Source organism: Myripristis murdjan, chromosome 10, assembly GCF_902150065.1.
Source record: "Myripristis murdjan chromosome 10, fMyrMur1.1, whole genome shotgun sequence".
In the NCBI taxonomy this organism is placed as follows: Eukaryota; Metazoa; Chordata; class Actinopteri; order Holocentriformes; family Holocentridae; genus Myripristis; species Myripristis murdjan.
The window spans coordinates 20,430,229-20,443,503 of NC_043989.1; the positions used below are offsets into that span (position 1 = coordinate 20,430,229).

The 13,275-nt window shown below is 45.0% G+C and overlaps 1 protein-coding gene across 3 annotated transcripts in view; it reads right to left on the bottom strand.

The window, feature by feature from the left end:
* The window catches only part of LOC115366817 (ras-GEF domain-containing family member 1C), a 33,895-nt gene extending 23,217 nt beyond the window's left edge, over positions 1-10,678 (bottom strand). For 2 of the 3 annotated variants that reach the window (XM_030062460.1, XM_030062458.1), the window contains exon 1: positions 1,340-1,686. The gene's annotated coding sequence lies outside the window, so the exon portion shown is untranslated. Of the gene's footprint in view, positions 1-1,339; positions 1,687-10,639 lie in introns of those variants that run through there. The other variant, XM_030062459.1, reaches the window with a different exon arrangement.
* Positions 10,679-13,275: the final 2,597 nt, after the last annotated feature.

Consider the following 13,275-nt stretch of genomic DNA (forward strand, 5'->3'; position numbering starts at 1 on the left):
CGAGAAAATATACAGTTCCCAGGGTGGCATCTTAAAGGGAAAGGGGGTGGGGAGGGGCGGAGGGGGGGGGGTATATAGGAGGTGAGAGACGCTGCTGCTCCCTCCTTGGAGCTCCATACTGAGAGTGGAGGGAGGGAAACCTGACGCTCCACTACCACGCTGTGCTCCGGGGGGGGCTGGGAACGGTACTGCTCAAATGTCTCCCCACTGAACTGGTTTCTGAAGAAAGAGGAGAACCTGTCTTGCCTCCATGCACCTTGCAGCTAAGCCATGGAGGACAGATAACAAATCCTTTTTGGTTTTGTGTTGGTAAGCTGAGCGGCTGAAGCATCGCCCACCCCCTGGGTGCTGGGCAAGAAAGACGACTGCACGTTTCAGCAGACCCCTGGAAAATGATTCAGGGGGTGGAGGGAGGTTTGGTTTTTTTTTGCATTCTGAGTAGTGAGGAAGAATATAAACAATGCCACACCCATTGATTATTGTGGGCTCCCAAACAATAAAGCACACTCAATTTGGCATTCAGAGAGAGAGAGAGAGAGAGAGAGAGAGAGAGAGAGAGAGAGAGAGAGAGAGAGAGAGAGAGAGAGAGAGACCAGGGAGTGTTTGAGGAAATCAGCAGTGAGTTTACACGGAGCCTCTACTCCCACGTTTAGTAATTACAAAAGCAGAGATAAGCGCTGCATATCCTCCATATGACCTGTTAATAACCAAAAACCCAACCAACTGGAATATTATTTGGCATGTCTCCTGACTTTTTTTTAATTTCTTATTTATTTATTTATTTTTTGGTTACTGGCTCCGTTTTCACCCGTGTTGGTGTTCACAATGTCACCTGCCACCTCATCTCTCCACACCTCAGTGGCCCTGCGTGTGCAAGGTGTAGCCTGCACAGGATGTTCAAGAGGCAAAAGACGCAGTGATCCCATCCCCAAAAATGAGTAGAAACCCCCCCCTCACGCCCTGTCCTCCGCTCCACACACCGCTGACTCACGCAGACTCGCACACTCCTTTCCGATGCCTTTCATCGTAGTAAAGTGATGCAACCGGCGTTATTTTACACTATCGCCAACACGATAAGGGCTCATGATGTCATCATTCGTGTTGGGTAAAGTTTTCACCATCGTGACACTGCGCTATTGGAAGAGTAAATAGTGTAGTACATGCGCGACTGTGTATCAAACAGCCTGACAGCACGCACTCCTCTCTCTATGTCTTTCTCTTTCCCTTTCTCTCTCTCTCTCACACACACATACACACGCACACACACCATCTGTGGGCGTGAGCGCAATCTCAAAATGCTGTTATGGTAGTAGTAGGGTAACGTTGCTTCATTACTTACCAGCACTACACTCTGATCCCCATCTTTCCTCCGGGTTGTATCCAACGTCAATTCAGTAATACTTCCGATCCGGATATTCCCAAATGAATTAAAGGTTCACAGCCCGCTAAACTGGCATCGGTAGGTGCAGGAGAAGTAAAGGCAGATCCCAGAGGCGCAACCTGATTGGTGTAAGCTGGAGGGGGGCAAAAATGTCTGTTGATAGTGAGTGGAAACGTCCTGGCTCTGGGCAGCTTTCCCAGCCCAGACGGAGAGCACGATCCGACCTGTCGCCGCTCAGAAGTGCGTCCCTGAAGGCGTGGCGACCGTCCTGCGCCAAGGAGACACGGCCAACCGCACAGCGCATCCACACGTCCTCGGAGCAAGTGGTGAGAGAGAAGAGGAGAGCAGGGGAAAGTACTCACTCACACCAGCGTCAAGCCACAGAAATAATGCAACTTCCGCTTGGGATTGTCAAAATAAAACGTGACATGGGAACGGGCACAACAGACTTTGGTCAGATATGGAGAAAGTTGAACAATGGACCAAACCAGGAAAAGTGGGAGTAGATTTTTAAGTCTTAGTGTTGGGAAATCTATAGTGAATTAATAACTTATGATAAAAAAAAAAAAAAAACATAAAGTAAGCCTACAATTATGTAAAAGTCCATTTCAACCAATAGCATAAATGTTCTTTGAGACTATAAAACGACAGCTTTGCTTAATGGTGTAAAGGCAGTTAGAATAACTCCCCACATGTCCTGTGCTTGCCAAACATATAGGGTTCACCTAAATACACAATAAGCTATCACCGCCAGTAAAAATGTAGGGCTCGGGAAAATACGCAAGCAATAGTCAAGACACAACCATTACCATGGGATTTGAATGTTGACTATCCAATCTATGTGTGCTTTTGTAAGGGTCATGTCATCTATATTGATTAAAAAGTGGTCATTTCCCCCCAGAATGTCTCAGTTTCTTCTCGGAGACGTGGGTCTATCATGGTTATCATGAAAGTAAGCGAGAACAATAACTCAGTCACACAAAAAAAGCTGTGGACTGAAAAGGTCCATTCCAAAATATTGCACAAATGTTCTGTGAGGCTTCAAAATGCCAGCTTCACATCAGCTAGAATAAGCCCCAACATAAATGTCCCACACCTAGCGCTGCCTTGTAGCACCTATGTCCTTTGGACCAGAACCAGAGCCTTATGGCATTTAACAGATCTTTGCTTTTGGTGTATAAAAATCTCATATTTGCGTCGCTTCGGATAAAAGCGTCTGCCAAATGTGAACTGAATTGTAACAAAATACACACTGAGTCAAGACAAAACCATTACACTGCAATTAGGACGCTAAGTATGTGGAAATAAAAAGGGCATAATGTTATGCTTTTATATTGAAGGTCAAATTGCCAGAGGTCCTGTATGATTCAGTCTATCTGTGTTTGGCTTGATGCAGCTGAGGAGCAGTGATATCCAGAGGTCTAAGACTCTCTCTCTCTCTCTCTCTCTCTCTCTCTCTCTCTCTCTCTCTCTCTCTCTCTCTCTCTCTCTCTCTCTCTCCCACACACACACACACACACACACACACACTCCTCAGGTCCCCTCCTCTCACAGCAGCAGCAGCAAAGCTCTGCAGCTTCAGGCATTTTCTCTCTCATTTCACACGACTATAGATTTATGTCATTATTTTACCTTGGCAATCCATTCCAATATACACAAGAAATTACAATCAAAAGAAGAATCAGAAGATCTATTTTAATAAGAAGCCGATTACCTAATTTTCATGCATCGAGTCCTTCATGCAATGTCTGCTGACTTGACAGGAATAATTTCATAACGGCCGAACCGTGGTGTATGTCAGCCAGTAAACCTGTGTAAAATGCAGACCTGGCATCCACCAGTGGTGCTTTGCATCCAAGCAAGCCCGTATCGATTTCAAAGGAGATGTAACAGTTCATAAGAGGCAAAACGGGAAGCCAATTTATTACAGAAAACTCTCCTTCTGCCGGCTAATGATTCATCCCATTATTCACCGGCTCCGGGCCAGTGAGGTTATCCAAACAGTCATGGGCAGATTACATTTGTAAGACACAATAAGAGCACTCTTCATTTGTAATCCCCAGGCAGACCCGCTTCCATTAACACGGCCTGAGTGACGCTCTCTAACCGTGACCCCTCGCAGCAAGGGCCATCTCTGAATATGCAAATGAGGCTGACATTCAGAGCCTCTCCCTCAAAGCCAGGGCTGTGTGTCCATTAAAACTGAGTTAATTAATACCATTAGCCTAATTTAAAAAACAACAATGAAAGAATGGCAAAACGTCCCCCCTGAGTGGAAATGAAAAGCGAGGATGTTGGGTGATGGGTGTGGGTGTTATCATGGCTTCTATTGTCATTGTGTTTACTGTAAGGCTAAGATACAAGTTATGGGAGGGGAGTAATTAATAGGAGAGAGAGAGAGAGAGAGAGAGAGAGAGAGAGAGAGAGAGAGAGAGAGAGATATTAAGTGGATGGATACAGTAGTAAAGGTCCTGACTGGGCCATGAGGGGCTGTGTAGTGTGAGCTGCTCTCCCTGGAGCTTTGACGCCTGCTGCTGAGCCTTCTGGGTGAGGAAAAGGATGTGTCTGACATTGGAGTAGAGGACAGAGACAATGTTCGATCTCCCAACCACACACACACACACACACACACACTTAAACACACAGGCTAAAGCAGGTGCAGTGCAGAGAGCTCTGCTGTAATAGTGAGGAGTGAGAAATAACCAGCAATCAATGCACCAGCCACACTCATGCACGCTATCTGACCCATATACACACGCAAACACACACACACACACATGCACACACGGACGCACATGCACGCGCACAATAACAGCTCTGCAGGTGTAAGTGGATGCAGGAAACTGTTTGAGCCAGGTTTAGGGCTGAGGCTATCTGTCAGCATTCCAGACATCCACTCTCTGTTACTTAATCTGCCAGCCTTCCTCTGTTAGTTCCCCCAGTATGTGTGTATGTGTGTGTGTGTGTGTGTGTGTGTGTGTGTGTGTGTTTAGCCCCTTGTACGAAAGCCACAACCAGTGATTACACAATAGAACTGTGTTTTGGTGCCCCTGTGCATATGAGAGAGACTCTTGTCACAGTTTCCAAACAGCTTTTTTAGAACAGCAGAAGAAACACATCCAGGCGCATTCACAGTTGTTTCACTTTCACACACTCTCTGCTCAAAGGCTCACTGAGGGTATCAGTAACAGTATCAGTGACGGTTAGTAATTGCAACGGTTCAGAGTTGGTTTTGGTTTCTTTCCAATGTTATTTTCATGCACACATAGACTACACTTTTATCAAAATCTGTGGCTTGGTGCTTGGGTAAGAGGGGCAACATCGCACAGAGCTGCAGTTTATACACTTGACAGAATGAAGCAAGCAGCCAGGATACTTGCAGCCAGTAAAAGTGAGAGTGCAGCATTTGTTCACAACCACTGCAGCTTTCAGCGTCGGTGCCACAATGGTGAAGCCATTTTTAGAAACCATGCAGATGCCTTGAAGTTAGACTCAGGCCAGGCATTGAATGTAGAAATAAAAGTAGATGGGAGCAGTGGAGGTGACCTCGCAGAGAGATTTTCCCCATCAGTAAGTTTTTACATGCAACACAATACCCTGTGTCTCCTTAATGCTTACTGACCCTATTCCTCGAAATCTTTCTCCAAAGAGCAAAGCGATGTTATTTTCCCTGAGGATCTGTTCTCGCTTTTTCTTCTTCTGTCTCCTTGACTCCCACGGGCTCTTCTGTTTTTCTACCTCTTCTCCGCTCCCCCTCGAACTTGCACTGCAGGCGGGGGTCACCTCCCTGAGACTTTTAAGTGGATTTGAAGGAGGCGCTGAGGAACTTACCGGGCAATGTTCTGGATTATTTTGAGCCGCCGCAAGGAGAGAGAGGTCTCCTGATTCTCCTGTATTGCAGGTGTCTGCACAGAATGGGGAAATGGATAGGAAATGGGATGCTGATGTCTTTTTCTTCTCCAAGCCTGGGGGGGAGTTTGAGGAGGCAGAGCACCTGAGCGACCTGCAGGATGTCAGGGAGCACCTGTGAGAGTGTGTGATACCTCTCTCCAAAAAGTCTGGTGTCTTACACTGTGGGATGATTTATGGCACCCTGGTCACAAGTATATTTTCAGCACAAGATAACCCAAGGGCAGGGAGTGACTGCTCATTCTGTGTTGTACATGTTTTTTGTGTATACCGTTGTATTGCATGCACTATTAATCTTAACTGGTCGAATTGGTCGTTGCGGTAAGTGGGGCATCTTCAGCATGGGAGCTTAATTTCTGGGGCCTGTGCACACACACTGCTGAAAGTCCTACTTGGCTTACCCTCAGAAATCAGGTGAGTTGTACTTGGGCTGTGTTCAGGGGGTTGGTCACAGCACATCTAATGATCGAATACATGTGCTATTATTTTAGGAATGAAATTGATCCTTTTCAGAATATCTGGGAGTTGAGGGTGCAAATTGCATGATGGAGGAGGTGCGCTTGATTATATGTATTTGAATGTAATTTGGTAGTAGGTATGCTTGTGGGACTACAGATTGTAAAGAAAAGCGTATAGTTCCATCCACTGTTACAAATATGCTTGTCTTAGATATACCCTGTTAACATGACTGTGCATAGAAAAATGGCTACTGTCTTTGTCACATTCAAGGAGCAGGACTTGATTTGTGATGTCATGTGTAGACATTTTGGGACTTTAAAACTTCCCCTATGCCCAAAAGGAGTCACGGGCAACTGGCTGCCAGTGGATGAGCGGGTCCAACGAGAGGAGGCATTCAGAGGTGAGATAGCTTAACAGAGGAACACTGAATAGGGAAGAATTTACGGAGCAAATTCCCGGTGGGTCTACCTTTGTGAGAATCAAGAGACCTTTGCTGTCTGTCATAGGGTGCTCCAGTGTTGGTTGCTGAGACTGCAGGCTGGCCGCTGTGATGCCGCACGGTGCCAGATCCCAGCCCTGTCTGACACCCTGGCCAGTCTGTCAACGTTCCCTCCGGCGCCTCTCTGTCTCCTCAGGCGAATGGCTTGGTCCGCACACCCCTCCGGTCCCCCTCACAGAACAGGGGGGATAAACAGAATGAGGAGGAAAAACAAGAGTTCCCTTTTGTGGTGGTGGAGGAGCAGAGAGAGGGTTGTTTGACACATACTCCCCCCTCCCCTGGCAGGCAGATCAGGGAAGCAGTGAGGACTGGACAGAGGAGACAGTAACAGGGCCTGAGAGACATAAAACAAGTAGCGAGAACTTTCTGTTCCAGGATAAAATGAAGGAGGATCGGACTGTCATACCCTTTGGCTTTGCTCTCCAGTGGCATGGTGGAAGAGGCAAGTATACCATTATCCTGAAGTCTCATAATTAAAAGTTAATAAGGTGCTTGTACCACATTGTGCTCAAAGAAATAGACGTGTATACCCTAGACGGTGCTACTTTTCATTTTTGATGGCACCGGTGTCCACAGTGAATGAGGCACACAATTCAATTATGTTCTCATTCTCAATGTGAAATGCATTAATCAGAGCACCGTCAGCCATTTCCCTGACATTACGATTGTTTGCAGCCTCATTCTGGTGTGATGCAGATGCGCAAGGGGGACTTTGGGAGAAAGGGAGTAACTGAGAACATTGCTCCAGCTGCCTCATCCAGAGAAGTCATCTGGAACTGGAGTTTTGCACAGAGCTTTAGCAGCAATCCCAAAGCCAGATGTGCGATGAAGAGTTTTTTTGGCTAGTTGTGTGTGCATGCAGAGGATATTCTGTAGATACAGTAAGAGAAAGAGAGAGAGAGTCAGCGAAGCAGTAGGAGATACTTTCTAACATTTCAAAAGTTTCTCCCTGTCAAATGGTATCTTCTAAATCTAGGCTATATTTGGTTTCTGGGGCAGCACTTCTTAAATTCACTTCTTTTTTTTTTGTCTCTTGGAAACCATTCCAAATCATGTTGACTTTCTTGCGGTAAAAAGATGTGAGACAGGAGGTATCATATACGTGTGAAGGCTGAAAGAGGGCTCTCCTACATTTGTTGTGCAGAAAGAACATAGGAAAATGTCAAAAATTCCCCTGCCCTATGAGGCATACGGTGATATTTCAGCCCACTTCATCTCTTCTCTCTCCTTCCTTGCCTGTGCCCATGCAATACAGGTGATAAAATGATTATAGGCTCAGTCATCAGACATTGTATCGATTGTGCACTGTGATAGGAGCGCAGTTAAAGTGACTAAAGTTGTCAGTGGGCCTATAGCTCCCACTGAGCAATGCACAGATGTTCAATATCATGAAGCTGAATCACACCTGCGTGGATAAGGGAAAGAGGGTCTGTGGAAGAGATGAACAGCAAGTGGAAGAAGAAGTGGTACAAATGAGTTTTAAAATGACTGCTTTAAAGGTGGCCGAGGTGATCGAGTGTGACATTTCCCGCTCAACTTTCCATGGGCGTGTGGGTGTGTGTGCGTGCGTGGAGGTGTGTGTTCTCATATGTCTTCGCAGGGCAGTTTTGTCATCTTGAGTTTTCTTTCCTCACCTGCGCAGGCTGGCACCTGTCTTGATCAACCGGTGGGGACAGTGATGAAAAGCATCCATTTATAGACCCAAACTCCCACACAGCAATTACCGCTGTTGTTCCATCGGAGGAATCTTAATCACTGCCGCCATTGTTGCTCACAAAATGTGCTTGAATCTCAAGCAGTGATCATAATCCTGATGGAATCACTCTCTCTCTCTCTCTCTCCGTGTCCGCTGTGGGACTCCCAGGGTGAGGGGGTCTGTCTGTGTTTAGTCTGCCCAGGTCCAGGCTCCTCCGATGGGCTACAGCCTTCTGCTGCTCACCCTGTGGCTCTGGACTCAGCAGGGCACAGGGGATTACACAGACACACAGACGGGCCTTGTGTTTTTCACTCTGCAGAATATCATTGGGTTTTCAAATTTGTTTTACAAGGTCTCGACAAAACTTTACAGCGAGCAAGAATAACCGCAAACACAAGATGTGAAATGTTTCCTCTTCCTCGTGCAACATTAAATATTTAGTAGTAAACAAGTATGACGTTATATCAGAATCTCAAAATAATTCTAGACAGTTACTGAATATAAAATTCTCTTAAATCAAGGGATCTTTAAAGTTTCAGTGGTTCTCTCTGGTTGTCAGGCAACAGAAATTTTATTTGATGTTTCAATCGATGCCTCCACTCCTCATCAAAGATGGAGACGCACAAACTACACTAATCCAAATCTGTGTCAGCTGCAATATTTAGCAGGACTAAAGGGAAAAGACGTGTAGTCACTTTTGTCAACCCGTCTCATGAATCTTTTGTTGTTGTTGTTGTTTATTTATGCATACAATGATTTAAGGGCATGAGGGGTTTGTTTGAGCTGCAGTGACAGGCTCGGGCCTGACAGTTTATGGCATGTGTCATGTCTCATGTTGACACTGACATGGGGGGGGGGGTAAGGGTTACAGGACTGATCGGTTCACACAAGGTCACCGTGGAGATCTAGGAATCCATGTTGACAGCTCCGCTTCTCTGACATCCGGTGTCTCCAAAGGCATCGCAGCACACACTGTACGAGTCACGTTTCTCAGAGATGGAAGTGATTCCCTACTCCATGTTACAGCATTGCATCAAATCTCGCCTGTAACAAGGTTATTACAGATGACATAATGTACACTTGGACATTTCATTTAAAGAGACAGTTCACCCAAAATGCAAAAAAAAAGAAAAAGATATTTTCCCATTTTTCCTCAAATGCAGTATATCCCGACAGATAGCTTCTGCGAACTCCCCTGTCTCCTCAGCCCTCAGGGGACAAATGTTTTGTTGAGAACTATTTTCCGTACAAAGAACACCAGCAAAATGTATCTATGCTATCTATTCTTTCCTAACTCATGCATGCGGGGGATCAATAGACACATTTTGTGGATGTCCTTCAGACAAACTGGAAACCTCACCAAATTACACAGGAACTAACTGAATGGGTAGACTGTACTGGGGCTAAGTGGCAAAATATAATTTTTTTTCTTTTTTGTATTCCTTTAATAAGAGCCATAAATAAGCTTTGGCATTATATTTCAGATCTCTAGTTGTAACTCTCTTTTCTCAGATCTGTCAATCCAAAATTCTGCACCCCACTGACATCTGGCCTGGTTGTGCCTGCTGCCTCTATGGACTGTGCCTACAGGAAATGCCAGTCATTTAGTCCCATTTGTGATTGCAGTGTTGAAATGTGTAATGGAAGATTGTGCGGTCCATCAGTGTGCGATAGACCTTTAGAATATGTAGACGGAGATGTTCCTAAGTGAGTCATTGTTGGTTTTGTATGTCTAATAAAGGTTGTCTGAAGAGGAGGGCCAGTGGTCTAAAAGCCATTAGAGAGCTCATTTATACATGAGTCCCAGTGGGGAGCAGCAGGATTCATTATTCACTTGTCCACGCTGCTCGTCATCCGTGCATCAGCGTCGTTTTGCCCCTCTCCTCTGCTTGTCTGCTGTCACTCTGCCACCAAGTCATTTCAATGTGAGGAATAGAAAGAGGATGCATTTACGCTGCTGAGGTCTTTATTTTAATATTCAGTGACTATTACTCAGCGCCACCGGCTTTCTTCTTTTCAGCTCATTGCATCTCTTTCTATTAGTAGTCTTTGAAAAAAAAAAATTCTTCCATTGAAAATCTTTTCTGCCATTCACCTTACTTTCCATGCCTCAACAAAATACTGTTTTTTTTTTTTTTCCACTTTTTAGTTAATTTCCTTATTTACAAATTACAGTTTACTTTACCCAGCAGGCTATGTCTTTTTGTATGGCTTGGTTGTTGTAAATTGGTTTAAGATACCTCTAGTTCCTATAAGCTCAAAGGCCACACATGTAATTTTTCGTCTCACGAGCTTGGAAATGCCAAGAAAGTGCTTTTACTTGATATGCTATGTGTAAAATCAAACTATTACTTCCAAGAGAATGTCACACCTTCCAACAACGTCCAACGCTGCTGTCAGTAATTACAATTATGGCTTGCAAGGAAGAAAACAAGCTATTTCTCTCTCAAAACTTGACCCTGCTCACTATTTAAATGATGGGTTTGTTTAAATTCAAACAGAAGTCATTCTACAGATAGAGTTATCAAGTGCATGCGATCACGGCTGGAGGGAGAATTGCAACTTTTGGATGTGATATATCGCCAAACACAGTCACTGTGGGTGCGAATTAACCACGGAGTGACATAAGACATCCCAAAAACCCAGTGCACCTTTAACTCAGTGTCTTTCTCTTTTATGTTTCTGTTACATTTACCTTCTCTCTGCACACCTCTTCCTCCTGTCTGTCCCTGCCTTCATATTGATCCTCTCTTCAACCCCTCACTTCTCCACCAGAGACTCCAGGAGGCGGCATGATTGACAGGCCTGTGTTCTGTCTCGGCTGGATACCGCCCCTCCCACCCCTCCCGTTGCCAGGGTGACAGATGGGTTTTCTCTGCTGAAACACTCCGTCTCCATCTCTGTCACCTCAGATTGCTGAGCGCAAGAGAGAGAGAGAGAGAGAGAGAGAGAGAGAGAGAGAGAGAGAGAGAGAGGTGTATGGAGGACTCAGTCAGTTCCACACTACCCGTGACAAATGACAGCAGTGCAGACAAAAAGTGTACAGTGAGTGTTCACTTATGTTCCTGTGATTGTGTCTTATATCACACTCAGCTCATCACCAATCTTGCACAGTGTTTAAACACACTGCACCTGAAATGAAAAGTGAGCCAGAGCCTGTGCGGGCCTGTCCGTGATTCACAACCCTAATATTTCTGCCCTCTGGCTCACACAGTGTTGCAGAATGTTCTGGCTGTCTGCGCTATCAAAGGTAGCCCGTCTTTGATTCCAAATCAACTCGAACGGCTCAAAAAATAGCCCGGAGGCAACTGTTTCTCTGTCTCCGCAACTCCGCTCTCATTTCCTCTCGCTCTCCCCTTCCTTTCTCGTGTCTCTGTTTCTCTTTGTCACTCAGCATCAGCTCCAACAGTGATGCTATTAGCACAGCTCATCATTCACGCAGGCAGTGCCCGTGGCATAATTGGGCCAGAGCCAAGTGAGATGGATGACATCATCCATTGTGCATGTCACCAATCCAATCAGGCCCCAAGACACAAACGTGGAGGCATTATGAGCATTGAGCCCATGACATCATCCTTCAGCCAGTTTCCCTACGGAAGCACTGACATCATCCGGCATGAGTCAATTATAGAAACAGCAGTATCCTGATCTGTCTGCTTTAGCATCTTCTTTGGTTATGATTACAGCTCCTGGAAGGCTTACAGCATCTATAATAAGTATTGAACCAGGTGTGAGAAATGATTCATATCTACTCTGTCTGCTACAATCCAGTGCATGCATACACTCACACATGCATGTACGAACCTGTGTGAATACACTCACACGCTTCTGTGCCTTGCTGTCTCCTTCTTTGTTATCCTCGCACACCATTTCTGTTTTTCAGAAACGTATATTGTATCCTATTCCAACCTTTTCCATGTACAAACTTTTCTCTCTATTTCTCTTTCTTGATTCCAGTTTAAACATTTAAACAAGGAAGTAAATACATCTGTGTTGCCAAGTATATCAAGCAGAAAATTGCACATAAAGAAAAAAAAGATAGGGAAACATCTCAGAATGAAAAAGTGAAAGACTTTTTTTGATTGTCAAGGATAAACCTGGAATTTTCCTTAACCTGGGACTTGCCCGAATCTGTGACATCAGATTCTGCTTTTAGTTTCCTTTTCCACTGCATGGAGAACCAGCCATGAAGTCTTACTTTCTTTTTCTCCACTGTCTGGCTTTGAACTGGATGCCCTGCTCTCCCAAATACAGTGAATTTTTTAAATGCCTTTCCTTCATTTCTAACCAGTGATCCACAATATTTTATTATAGATCTCTTCTATCTATATTGAGTGGAGATCCCCACTGAATCCTGTAAAGATCCAAATCAGTTACATCAAAACTAATTAGGCTAATTAAATAACCTATTTTAATTCCAACTTACTCAAAAATTAAATCAGCCTCTGACACTTTTAAAGCATTTTTCTCCCATGCTCAACAGCTGTGAGGGGACAGGTTTCCTGCTCACTCGCCCGGGACAGTGGCACAACTCTGGCTGAGGTACGGGTATATTGTTAATTAAACTGTGCACACAAGGCATTCAGACTAGATACTTCATTTTCCCAAAACACTGATCAGGGCTTGCACCTGCTAGTACAGCTTGCAGTTTGTATTGTTTTGCTGTTTTGTGCCAGCTGCTTTGTGCTGTGGTCCTCTGATAGCGCAGAGACATGCTAGCTCCTAAAAAATCCTGAAACTCATAGTATCACCACCTAGGCAGGGACTAAATCACGTTCCAGGAGCTTAATGTGTTCCCATGTTGTTGCCAATGGAAATGCTTCCAGAACCTGTGAAATAGCCTGCACAGTGTGGCGTGCCTTGGTAAGTTCCTCTTATTTTATTGCAGATAAAATAAAAATAGGTCATATTTCTATTTATTTTGCCATATATTCAACTGTGTCAGGAGCAGACAAACTTCTTTTCCCTATTTGGATTCTTCCATATAAAAATGTTGGTTTCGGAGGCCAGGCCGGATAGTTAATTGGACTGAGGTCCACCTCTGAAGACGAGGCCAACAGTGGAGATGTCCTGATGTGACAGGGACCTTCAGGGAGAAAAGTGGCCCACATACACTCCCTTTCTCCCTTCTCCCCTCCCTCCTCTCTCTATTTCAGTAATCTAAACAGTGCTGAGTCTCCGCTCCCATGCTCTGTTAGCACCAGCTACCAGTCCATCCTGACAGGTTCTCCCTGGAGACGCGTGCACACACACACACACACACGCACACACACACACACACACACACACACACACACACCACTATGAGCTATCTGAGAACAATGGGGTGTA